Here is a 12,016-nt window from a genome sequence, read left to right on the forward strand (position 1 = left end):
AGTGGCTGCCCTCTCTCAGATAATTCAGACCTGGGGGAAAACAAACAAACCAGAAACAAGTTAAGCTTGGCTTCTGACACCCTCCACCCCTCACCAAGTCAGGGGCCACTATGAATTAAAGGGACTGCACATCTTTACACCAGTGCGGAGCTGCAGGCTGACAAGCGCCACCTGCTGGACAGGATAGGAAGAGCAGAGTCTACAGGCCTCACAGGAAAGTCTGTCAATCTAGGACCCACCCTCAGGGAAACCTAATACTGAATACACAGCCTCCTTCTGAGACCTGAGCCCATTCTGCTCTGGGAAAATCTGACTGGCGCAATCAAGGAAACCAGATGTCTAAGACAAAAAAATCACACTGGGAAAATGAAGATATGGCCCAGTCAAAGGAACAAACTTACACTTCAACTGAGATACAGGAATTGAAACAACTAATTATTAATCAAACAAATCGCCTAACTCAATTAAAAAAATCAATCCAAGAATCAACTCAATGAGTTGAGAAAAGATATGGCAAAAGAGACAAAGGATATAAAGAAGACTGTGTGAACACAAGGAAGAAATCAAAAGTTTGAAAAAACAATTGGCAGAAGTTATGAGAATAAAAAGCACAACATGAGATGGAGGACAACAATGGTGACATACAGCAGCAGATTTGAAGAGGTAGAAGAAAAGATTCATGACCTGGAGAACAGGACATCTGAAAACCTATACACAAAAGAACAGACGAGGAAAAGAATGAAGAAATATGAGCGACGTCTCAGGGAACTGAGTGACAACATGAAGTGCATGAATGTACGTGTAATGGGTGTTCCAGAAGGGGAAGAGAAGGGAAAAGGGGCAGAGGTAATAATGGAGGAAATAGTCACCGAAAATTTCCCATCTCTTATGAAAAAACATAAAACTACAGAGCCAAGAAGCAGAATAGATCTGAATAGGCTTATGCCAAGACACTTAATAATCAGATTATCAAATGTCAAAGACAAAGAATACTGGAAGCAGAAAGAGAAAAGTAATCCATCACACACAAGGGAAGATCAGTAAGACTATATGCAGATTTCTCAGTAGAAACCATGGAGGCAAAAAGGCAGTGATATGATATATTTAAGATACTGAAAGAGAAAAACTTCCAACCAAGAATTCTATATCCTGCAAAACTGTCCTTTAAACATGAGGGAGAGTTTAAAATATTCTCAGACAAATAGACACTGAGAGTTTATGAACAAGATACTTGCTCTACAGGAAATACTAAAGGTAGCACTACAGACAGGAAGGACAGGAGTGAGAGGTTTGGAGCACAATGTTAGGAGATGGTAGCACAAAGTTATAAGCACACTGAACAAAGACAAATATGAGTATGGCTGAAAGAGAAAGGGGAATGTAGGACACCAGAAGGAAAGACAGAAGATAAAGATTGGGACTGTGTGGCTTAATGAAACCTAGAGGAGTCAATGATTATGATAAAATGTACAAATATGTTTTCGCATGAGGGAGAATAAATGAATGTCAACTTTGTAAGGTGTTATAAAAGGGGAGGTATTGGGAATAAAATACAATCAATGCAAACTAGAGTCTATAGTTAACAGTAACAGTGCAATATCCTTTCTTTAATTGTAACAAAGGCAATACACCAAAGCTAAATGCCTACATGAGGGGGACATGCGGGTGGGAGAAATGGCATTCTTGGCATTGGTGTTGTTTTCTGACTTTTTTAATGGTATTTTATTTTTACCTTTTCTTCTGTGGCTTTTTAATTGCCATTTTTTTCTCTTCTTCTTTTTTTTTTTTTCTTTTTACTTTTTTCGCTTCTTCCTTTCTTTATGGCTGCATTTTACCTAATTTTTACTTTTCCTTTTATCCTTTTTATTATTCTTTTGTTTCAGTTCTTTCTCTGAGTAATGAATATATGTAGGTGTTAACTGTGATGAATGCACAAGTATATGATGATACTGTAAACAATTGTTTGTACCCTGTGGATGATTCTATGGTATTTGAATACATCCCTACAAAATTGCAGGGAAAAAAAAATAAACAGAGGAACACAAGTGCTGGAGAGAACTTGGAGAGAGAGATGTCTGTATCACTGTTGGTGGGGAAGCAGAATGGTGTAGCCTATCTGAAGGAAAGTGTGGTGGTTCCATAAGAAGCCAAGTATGTGGGTGTCACAAGGTCCTGCAATCCCACTACGGGGCATATACTTGGAAGAGCTGAGAGCAGGGACACGAATGGACATTTGCACACTGGTGTTTATGGTGCCAGTATTCACAACTTGTAATGGACAGAGGTTGTCTAAGAGTACACTGACTGATGAACAAAATGGTGAACTGTAGTGTATGCATACAATAGAATACCGAGCAGCTACAAGAAGGAATGAAGCTGTGAGACATGCAACTAGGTGAATGGATCTGGAGTAAAACATTTTGATGAAGCATGCCTGAACGAGGACAAACATTATAATGCCCCACTGTGCCGGTTTGAGTGTATTGTGTCCCCCAAATGCCATTATCTTTGTAGTCTTGTGTGGGGCAGAAGTCTTGGTGCTGGTTGGATTTGCTTGGAATGTGCCCCACCCAGCTGTGGGTGATAATTCTGATGAGATGTTCCCCTGGAGGCATGGCCCCGCCCATTTGGGGTGGGCCTTGATTAGTGGAGCCATATAAATGAGCTGACTCAGAGAGAGGGAAAGGAGTGCAGCTGGGAGTAATGTTTTGAAGAGGAGCAAGCTTGCTAGAGAGGAATGTCCTGGGAGAAAGCCATTTTGAGGCCGGAGCTTTGGAGCAGACGCCAGCTGCCTTCCTAGCTAGCAGAGGTTTTCCGGACGCCATTGGCCATTCTCCGGTGAAGGTACCCGATTGCTGGTGTGTTACCTTGGATGCTTTGTGGCCTTAAGACTGTAACTGTGTAGCGAAATAAATCCCCATTTTATAAAAGCCTACCCATCTCTGGTGTTTTGCATTCTGCAGCATTAGCAAACTAGGACACCCACTAACATGGACTAACTATAATGTGTAAACCCTGAGAACTGAATCTTAGCGCACAGCTTATCAGGAACATCCTTACTGTAATGGTCCCTAGACTGTACGCTCTTACAGCAGTCACATCTATTCCTGAGTTGTAGTGGTTATCTCTAAATCCTGAGATGCTGAGCTCCTTGTGCATAACCTCGCTGGTCTCTGGAACTTTGGGTATCTGTGTGACACATTAGACTTGAAGCTAGAACTTGGCAGCTATGAATGTCAGTATTACCCCATAAGGCAACTGTTGAAAGAGCTGAAAAAAAATTCAGACTTTAATTAGAGACATGAACGAAGAGGATCTGGTTAGGACTAAGGCAAATCAGTCTCAAGAGTAAAGGACGATAGTGACTGGGTTTTAGATAGTGACTGGGTTTTAAAACTACAACTTATGTGTGAGACAAGGGAGGAGACGTTTATCTGGGGCAGGATCTATATTTTCTGCAGCACACTAGATTATTTAACTTGTACGATCAGTTTGTTTGAACACCATAGGTACAGATTGCAGTGAGTGTGAAGTGGGATTTGGTGAGTTGCACAGGTGAGGTGAAATCCCGACACATCCCAGAGTGATACGGGCAGAGAGTATAAGTGTATTCGTGCCCCCCTCCACCCCAGGAGCCGGGAGAAATGTGGAATTGTTGGACTTCCCCACCTGGGCTACTGCTAATTTTCCCGCAAACATTGAGGATTGCCTATTTAGTGGGCTGAGCCCTCAATCGGAGGGCCTTCCCCTGTGAGGCTAGTTGCTGTGATGGAGAGCCTAAGCCTACTTACAATTGTGCCTAAGAGACAACCCCAGAGAGTCTCCTTGTTGCTCAGATGTGCCCCCCTCCAAGCCCACTCAGCAGGTGAACTCACTGCCCTCCCCTCTATATGAGATGTGACTCCCAAGGGTGTAAATCTCCCTGACAGTGTGGGAAATGACTCCCGGGATGAGACTGGACCCAGCACTGTGGGATTGAGAGGATCTTCTTGACTGAAAGGGGGAAGAGAAATAAAACAAAATAAGGTTCCAGTGGCTGAAAGATTTCAAATGGAGTCAAGAGGTCACTCTGGAGGGTATTCTTATGCATTATATAGATATCACCTTTTAGTCTTTAGTGTGTTGAAATGGCTAGAGGGAAATACCTGAAGCTGTCAAACTGCAACCCAGTGACCCTGATTCTTGAAGACAATTGTATAACTATGTAGATGGCAAAGTGTGACTGTGTGACTGTGAAAACCTTGTGGCTCGCACCCTCTTTATCCAGGGTATGGACAGATGAATGGAAAAAGGGGACAAAAATTGAAGAATAGGATGGAATGGAGGGGATGGAAAGACTTAGGTGTTATTTTTGCTTTTATTTTTATTTTGGAGTAAGCAAAAGGTTCAAAAATTGATTCTGGTGATGAACACACAACTGTATGATGGTGCTGTGAATAAATGACTGTACACCGTGGATGACTGTAGGGTGTGTGAATCTCTCTCAATTAAACTGTATTAAAAAAAGTAAATGAACAATGGGGGGAGGAGGGGAATGGGGTGCTTTGGGTGTTCTTTTTATTTTAATTTTTATTTCATTTTTTGGGGTAATGAAAATGCTCAACGTTTGACTGCAGTGATGAAAGCACAACTATATGATGATACTGTGAACAGACTGGACACTTTGAATGACTGTGTGTTATGTGATTTTATCTCAATAAAATTGCATTAAAAAAACCTACACAATGGGAGAAAATATTTGGAAAACACATATCTGATAAAGGATTAATATCTCGTATATATAAAGAAATCCTTCAACTTAACAACAAAAAGACCAACAACCCAATTAAAAAAATGGGCAAAAGACTTGAACAGACATCTCTCCAAAGAAGATATATAAATGGCCAGAAAGCACGTGAAAAGATGTTCAACATCATTCGCTAGCAGGGAAATACAAATCAAAACCACAATGAGACACCATTTCACACCATTAGGATGGCAGCTATTTAAACAATGCAAAATAACAGTGTTGGGGGGGTGGGGTGCAGAGAAATAGGAACCCTCATTCATTGCTGGTGGCAATGTAAAATGGTCAGCCACTGGGGAAGACAGTTTGGCAGTTCCTCAGGAAGCTAAGTATAGAATTACCCAGCAATCCCACTACTAGGTATATACCCCAAAGAACTAATAGCAGGGACCTGAACAGATACTTGGCACACTGTTTCAGTTTGCTAAAGCTGTCACTATGCAAAATACCAGAAAGGGACTGGCTTTTATAAAGGGGATTTATTAGGTTACAAATTTAAAGTTCTAAGGCCATAAAAGTGTCCAAACTATGGCATCAATAAGAGGACACCTTCGCTGAAGAAAGGCCAATGGCACCCGGAACACCTCTGTCAGCTGGGAAGGCACATGGCAGGCGTCTGCTGATCCTTTGCTCCCAGGTTCTGGTTTCAAAATGGCTTTCTCCAACATGTCTCTGGGCTTCTGTCTCTCCTAGCTTCTCTCTCTCAGCTCCTGTGCATCCTTGCTTGTTCTCCCAGGGTGTGTGTCTCTAATTGTCTAGGAGTCCTCTCTTAGCTTCTCCGGGGCAAACTCTGGGCTTCATCTCTTAGCGTAGCATCTCCAAATGTCCTTCTGTCTACATCTCCAAGCGTCTAGGTCTGTGTCGGCTCTTAGCTTCTCCTGGGGGCAAACTCTGGGTTACATATCTTAGCTTCTCTCCAAAATGTCTCAGCTTTGAGCTCCTTCTCTCCATAGGCTCTCTTAAAGGATTCCAATAAACTAATCAAGACCCACCCTGAATGGGTAGAGTCACACCTCCATAGAAACAATCTAATCAAAAGGTCCCACCCTAATTAAAAGACTAAAACATCTGCCCCACAAGAATGCATAAAGAACATGGCTTTTGTGGGGGATATAACAGATTCAAACCAGCACAACCGATAATCACAACGGCATTATTCACAATTCCCAAAAGATGAAAGAAACCCATCAACTGATGAATGGATAAATAAAATATGGTATATACATACAATGGAGTATTATTCAGTCATAAAAAGGAATGAAGTCTTGATATATGGGAAAACACGGATGAACCTTGAAGTCATAATGTTGGGTCAAATAAACTAGACACCAAAGGACAAATATTGTATGATCTCACACTGATTTAAAACAATTAGAATAAGCAAACTCATAAAGTCCAGAATCTAGAATATAGGTTACCAGGGGGTGGGGGCAGGGAAGAGAAGATGGGGAATGGGAAGTTAAGGCTTAAAATGTACAGGGTTTCTATTTGGTATGATGGAAATGTTTCTGGCAATGGATGGTGGTGATGGCAGTACAACATCATGAACACAATTAATAGCACTGAAATATATAACTGAATATGATTAAAAAGGGAAGTATCAGATTGTATATACGGTAATAGAATAATTTTTAAAAAATCCATGGAATTACACTACACACTGAACCCTAAGTTAAACCCTAGACTTTAATTAATAGTACAATTATAAAAATATGCTACCGTCAATGGTAACAAATATTCCACATCAATGCAAGGTGTTGGTGGTGGGGTGGTATATGAGAAGCCTGTATTTTATGCATGATTGTTCTGTAAACCCAAAACTTCCTTAATAAAGGAAAAAAATTTATGCAATATTAAATTAGTGTGTCCTCTATAATTCCTACTGTTGATTATTTCTTCCTTCTCTCTACTTCTTGATAAAATCTTGCCAGAAGCTTATTCTATGGGTTTTTCAAAGAACAAAGTTGATAACTTTGCTCTATCTTTGATTTCTATCTCTTTCCGTTTACACTTAAGATTTTTCTGTAACTTCTGGAATTGAATACTTAGTTCATTAATTTTCAACAGTTAGCTTTTTATAATATTTTATAGTATTAAATATAGAATTTAATGGTATTAATTTCTTTCATGAAGTACATTTCAACTGCATTCCACAGGTTCTCCCCTATTGTATATTTCCAGGTATTCCTACCTTCCATTAGGATTTCTTTTGATACTTGAGGTATTCAGAAGTGGCTTAAGTTTTCCAGAACCATTGGATTTTTGTGATTGCCTTATTCATTGATTTCTAATTTAATCACATTCTGGTCAGAGAATATGGTCTGTACAACATTCTGAAATGTGCTGAGTTGACATTTGCTTTATATCAGAAGTTCCCAAACCTTCCCAGTTCATGGTATAGGCCAAAGGAGATACCTAACAATTTCCTTTATTAACAACTTAATAAAATAGTCACTTGAAAAAAAAACACATAAACTGAAAGAATTTACTAAATGCAGTGTGATCTAATGTTCCAACTGCGCACTTCCTCAAGATCTAATAGTTTTGTGGTGTATGAAAGATGTGAAACGTCACTGTGTTTCTCTCAAATTTTTAGAATAAACTTTGATAGTTTGCTGTGACACCTCAGTGGATAGTTTGAAAACTACATCTTCATACTATCACAAAAAACAATGAAAAAATATGCATGAGGTTCTACATGTTTTCATCAGACAGAAGTTAATTAAGTTGTTTAAATTGTCTAACACCTAATTCCTATTTCTGTTTAATCTATTTATTACTGAGATGAAGACTGTCTTCCATAAATTTCCCCTTGTAATTTTACCAATTTTTACTTCATATATTTTGAGCATAGGTTATTATGCATAGAAAAGTTTAGTGTTACGTCTTCTTTGCAAATTGTTCCTTTTATTGTTAGATTATTAACCTCTGCTATATTACCTTTGAATTGAAAACACTGTAACAGGTCAAAAGATCCTAGGGCATGAAAACAATACTTTAGTTTTAAGAAAAATATGCACAAGACAAAGAAAGATAATCCCTGGGCAGATTTCTGGTGATTTGATTAATCATTAAAGTCGGCTGCACCAAAACCAATAACTTAACTTGTCCCTTTGCTTGAAACCATAGCGATTTTTACCCTCCAGGAGACTTACTACAATAAATTCAGCATTCAAAAAGGGTGTACTTTGCTTTTCTCAGTGGGCAAGGAGCTAAAGGGATATGGAAACTAGCCTGGTTTCAATACTACCTATCACCAAACATCAAACTGATTAAATCTACTTCTTGAGTTCTTTAAATATCCATTCTTAATTTATTATTCATGTCTGTATTTTTCTAATTCTTTACAGATCTTCTGGTTTCAAATTGTGCTATTGGGTTGATCCATATGGTATTGGTAATTTGTAGGTCTGAAATGGTTAACTGGCAATTTCTTATGGTTCAACCTATTATTTCCTGAGTTAACAAATTTTATAAGTATTCAGGTATTTCTTTTTCATTCTCAAACTTCTCTTTCCATCCTGCATTTGTGGAACAAGACAGCAATCACTTCCTATAACTTTAATGAAATATTCACATTTATCAGCCCCATTTTGCCCTGTAATAAGTAATTAAATGTTTTTATCCAGCAATAGCCTAATTATTTTAAATCCTTATCAAGTTTAAGTTTCTGAAAAATCACAATCTTTATTTTACATCTGAACAAATCAATATCTGGGCAGTGACAGAGCTGCTTTCTCCTTTACTTCTTTGAGTTACTACAGCAACTTGTTGGTAGATTAAAACAAAAGAAAACAAAACAAAACCTTTTGTATTACTTAATTCTTTACAAGGCATGCGCCAGTACTTCACAAACTTCTCTTGTCAGATGCAACTAGTCTAGCATCCAACCATCAGGTACGACACCTCGGTGGCATCATGGCCCTGATTGTTTGTGTATGATATTTGGAGCATCTGGAGGAGTATGAATAATATCAGGGAGAGAAGGAAAGAGGAAACAGCATGGGTGCCTGGCTGCGAGGTGGTCAGCCAAAGTTGTGCAGGGCAAGCCTGAACACGTCCTTGGTGCAAACCCAACCACCGCTGATGTTCTTTAATGGGAAGACCCACGGTGGGGTCTTCAATGCCCCGAAGCTGGCCCACAACCATGCTGATAAAGCAGCTATCTGTCATAGGTGGATGGTCCTGTGCTGTAATGCTATGCTGGATTCTTTTTTTCAAACACAGGAATGCAATTGGTCCATCCTCATTTTTAACAGGCTTCCAAAGAGATTTAGTGCTACTCAGATTAAATTTTGAGAAATTCTAGTCTAATAATAATAAAGTATTTTATTTTCTTTGGCATGTGACTCTGATCAATCATCAAGAAGGAAATAATATCAAGTTAATATTATGTACCAAAGCTGACTAAGGTTAACAAAGGTTTTGGACTATTTTCAACTCACGAAACATTATTTACTCAACAAACATTTACACTGAGAGGCAGCACTGTGTAATGATTAAGAGCTAAGCTTTGTGTGACCTTAGGCAAGTTACTTAATTCCTATAGTTACAATGTGATATAAAACAAAAAGTGCAGGGCTCTACAGAAGCGTTGATGCATAAGGGCCTAATTCAAAAGGGAAGTTAAGAGACCAAGGAGGTGAAAGCAGGCAGAAGAATGCAAACAAAAGGAGTCAGAGGCCAGTGAAACAGAACATATGAATAACAACTAACTATACTGCTTAGTTCAATTTGTATGTGTGCATATACATATTTAAATATTTTGGTAGAAAGACTTTTTTGATAAAGGAAGCAGTGCTTTGATTTACATTTTGGCATAAGCTTCCTACCTTTTCACAGACCAAGAATTTTGAGTAGCACTGCTATATATATGTAAAGTATTTTTACTCAAAACTCCAATAAATATTTAAGTATCAGTATAAATTTTAAGATACTCTTCACAATGATAATTTAATATAATTCTTGAAAACCAGAATGTAACAAGTACCAAGTACATGTCCAGAATTTGATAGGCATTTTGGGATGAGATGCAGGAAAGACATGGGAGCATAGGGGAGTAGGAAGAGAATATGGTTATTACCTTCATCTTAGAAGCTTGCAATCTAATAGAAAATGAAATACTCAAAGCAACTTCCCATGGGGTGAAGTGAGTTACCCAACTGGTGCAAGACATCCATTAATTCAGTTTCTCAAAAGGGTACAGCTCATCTATCAAGTTCTGGGGCTAGCTCTCTTGTATTTTCAAGAATCTCAATGTCAGTAAGTAACACCAGGATTTTCTCCTCAATGGAGCTATAGGGCAAGACTGGAATCAGAGCAGACACTCTGACCACAGAGTGGAGGAATCTTCTAGTCACATCAAAATCAGTTAAGTTTTCTCTGAAGTTTAGGCTTTGTTACAGAGTTCACCTTACACTGTTTACTCAGGGAATTCTGGTGTGAAATAAGGAATTGCATGAGATATTTTAAATTTTCATTTTCTGTCCTCTTATAAGAATTTTCAAGAATTTCATCCTACAAGTTGGAAATAACAAGGAAGGGAAGGAAAGAGAAGGGAAGGAAAAAATGTTTCCAAAGGTAACCAAAGAGAATGTTAAAAAAGATGTACTCTGACAAGCAAGAATTTTTAATTCTATAAATGAACTATAGTAGGAGGAACACAATATCAAAGATAAATATAAATGAATAGCTTAGATTTATAAGCATATTAGAAGGGTTAAAAAGCTTAAAACAAGAAGAGGCTTCTGAATATAATACCAGTACCAAAAAAAGGTAAAGTTAGCAATTATAAAGGGAAAACAAAGACCCACATCTGAGAATAGATGATGCAATGTTAACATAATGATAGTAAACAAATAATTACTTAATTCCAATTTTACTCATTGTCTCTATTAAAGAGAATAAGCCAGACACAAAAGGATACAAACCATATTCTATTTATGTAAAGTTCAAAACAGTCAGAACTAATCTAGGATGTTAGAAGTCAGAATAACGGTAACTGAATGGAGGGGGGTGGGTTCTGGAGTGCAAGTGATGTTACCTTTCTTGATCTAGGAGCTGGTTATACAAATGTGTTTACTTTGTGAGACTCATCAATTCGTTCACTTAATATGTGTGAATTTTTTTTGCAAGTATGTTATATGTCAACAAAAAGCTAAAAAGAAAAAACAAAGATAAATCCAAAGTGCTAAGATTGGCATCCTTACTCACTTTTCTACGTTTAGGCTTAGTACACTTCTCTGGTCCACAGGACTGGAAGATCTGAAAAAACTTGTAAATATGATTGCCTGAATCACTGTGGTTAAGCTGTAAGTGTCCGTAAGGAAGTCAAAGAGTTGAAAGACATTGGAATTAGCCAGTATTTTTCAAATTTAATAAAAACTGGGAAGGAGGAGTACAGGAGAATGGCTTCCAGGACCTACAATACTATAACAGTGAGCATGACATCAATGTCAGGCAGAAATTCAAAACCTACTTAAAAAAGATAAGCTAATTTCAATTCACCCTTAAAGTTTCAGCTGAATGTTATTTCTTCAGACAAAATCACCTTTGAACCCCCAATTTAAAAACACACCTCACCTTATATTAACTTTCATAGCTCTCTATTTCCTAAATAGCATTAATCATGATTTGTAAAGGTATATCTGGTTGAGTGATTATTTATATAATGTCCAACTCCTTGAGATAGTTGCTCAAATATTGATGCTTAGTTGAATAAATAAATTTTTCATGAAGGTCATGTGCACAGATTTAAAATGAGCCTCTGGCAAACCATATGGGTACTTCATAAAATTCTATGGATTTTAATATAGGACTGGATTGAACTACATGAGGAAAAGGAGAAAGCCCCCTACAACAAACACAGGATTTGGGAGTACATTTCAAATCTATTTTTTTTAAAATGTACACGAAGAGCGACAGAATTCTTTATGTGTATCTCCTTGATTGTCAATTTAAACATTTGCTTCAAATTTTAATAGCAGTTGCATTCAGCTGGTAAGATATAAGGTTTTTCTACTTTTATTTATATTTCTAAAATATCTGTAACAAGCATGTATAACTTTCACGTGGGGGAGAAGGGAAGAACCCTGGCTAGCACACAGCCCAAAGAATGAGGATATTATGAAAAAAGGAGTTTCAATGATTACAAAGTACTCCACATAGCGCTTAGTACCTCAATAAATGATGGCTTTTATAATTATGAGTATATACCATTATAAACTGTTT

General features: G+C 37.8%; 1 protein-coding gene across 1 annotated transcript in view; it reads right to left on the bottom strand.

The window, feature by feature from the left end:
* Positions 1-12,016, bottom strand: part of KPNA3 (karyopherin subunit alpha 3) — a 105,120-nt gene that overhangs the window by 45,241 nt on the left and 47,863 nt on the right. The gene's annotated exons all lie outside the window — the stretch shown is intronic.

The sequence above is a fragment of the Choloepus didactylus genome, chromosome 12 (assembly GCF_015220235.1).
Source record: "Choloepus didactylus isolate mChoDid1 chromosome 12, mChoDid1.pri, whole genome shotgun sequence".
NCBI classification, from domain to species: Eukaryota; Metazoa; Chordata; class Mammalia; order Pilosa; family Megalonychidae; genus Choloepus; species Choloepus didactylus.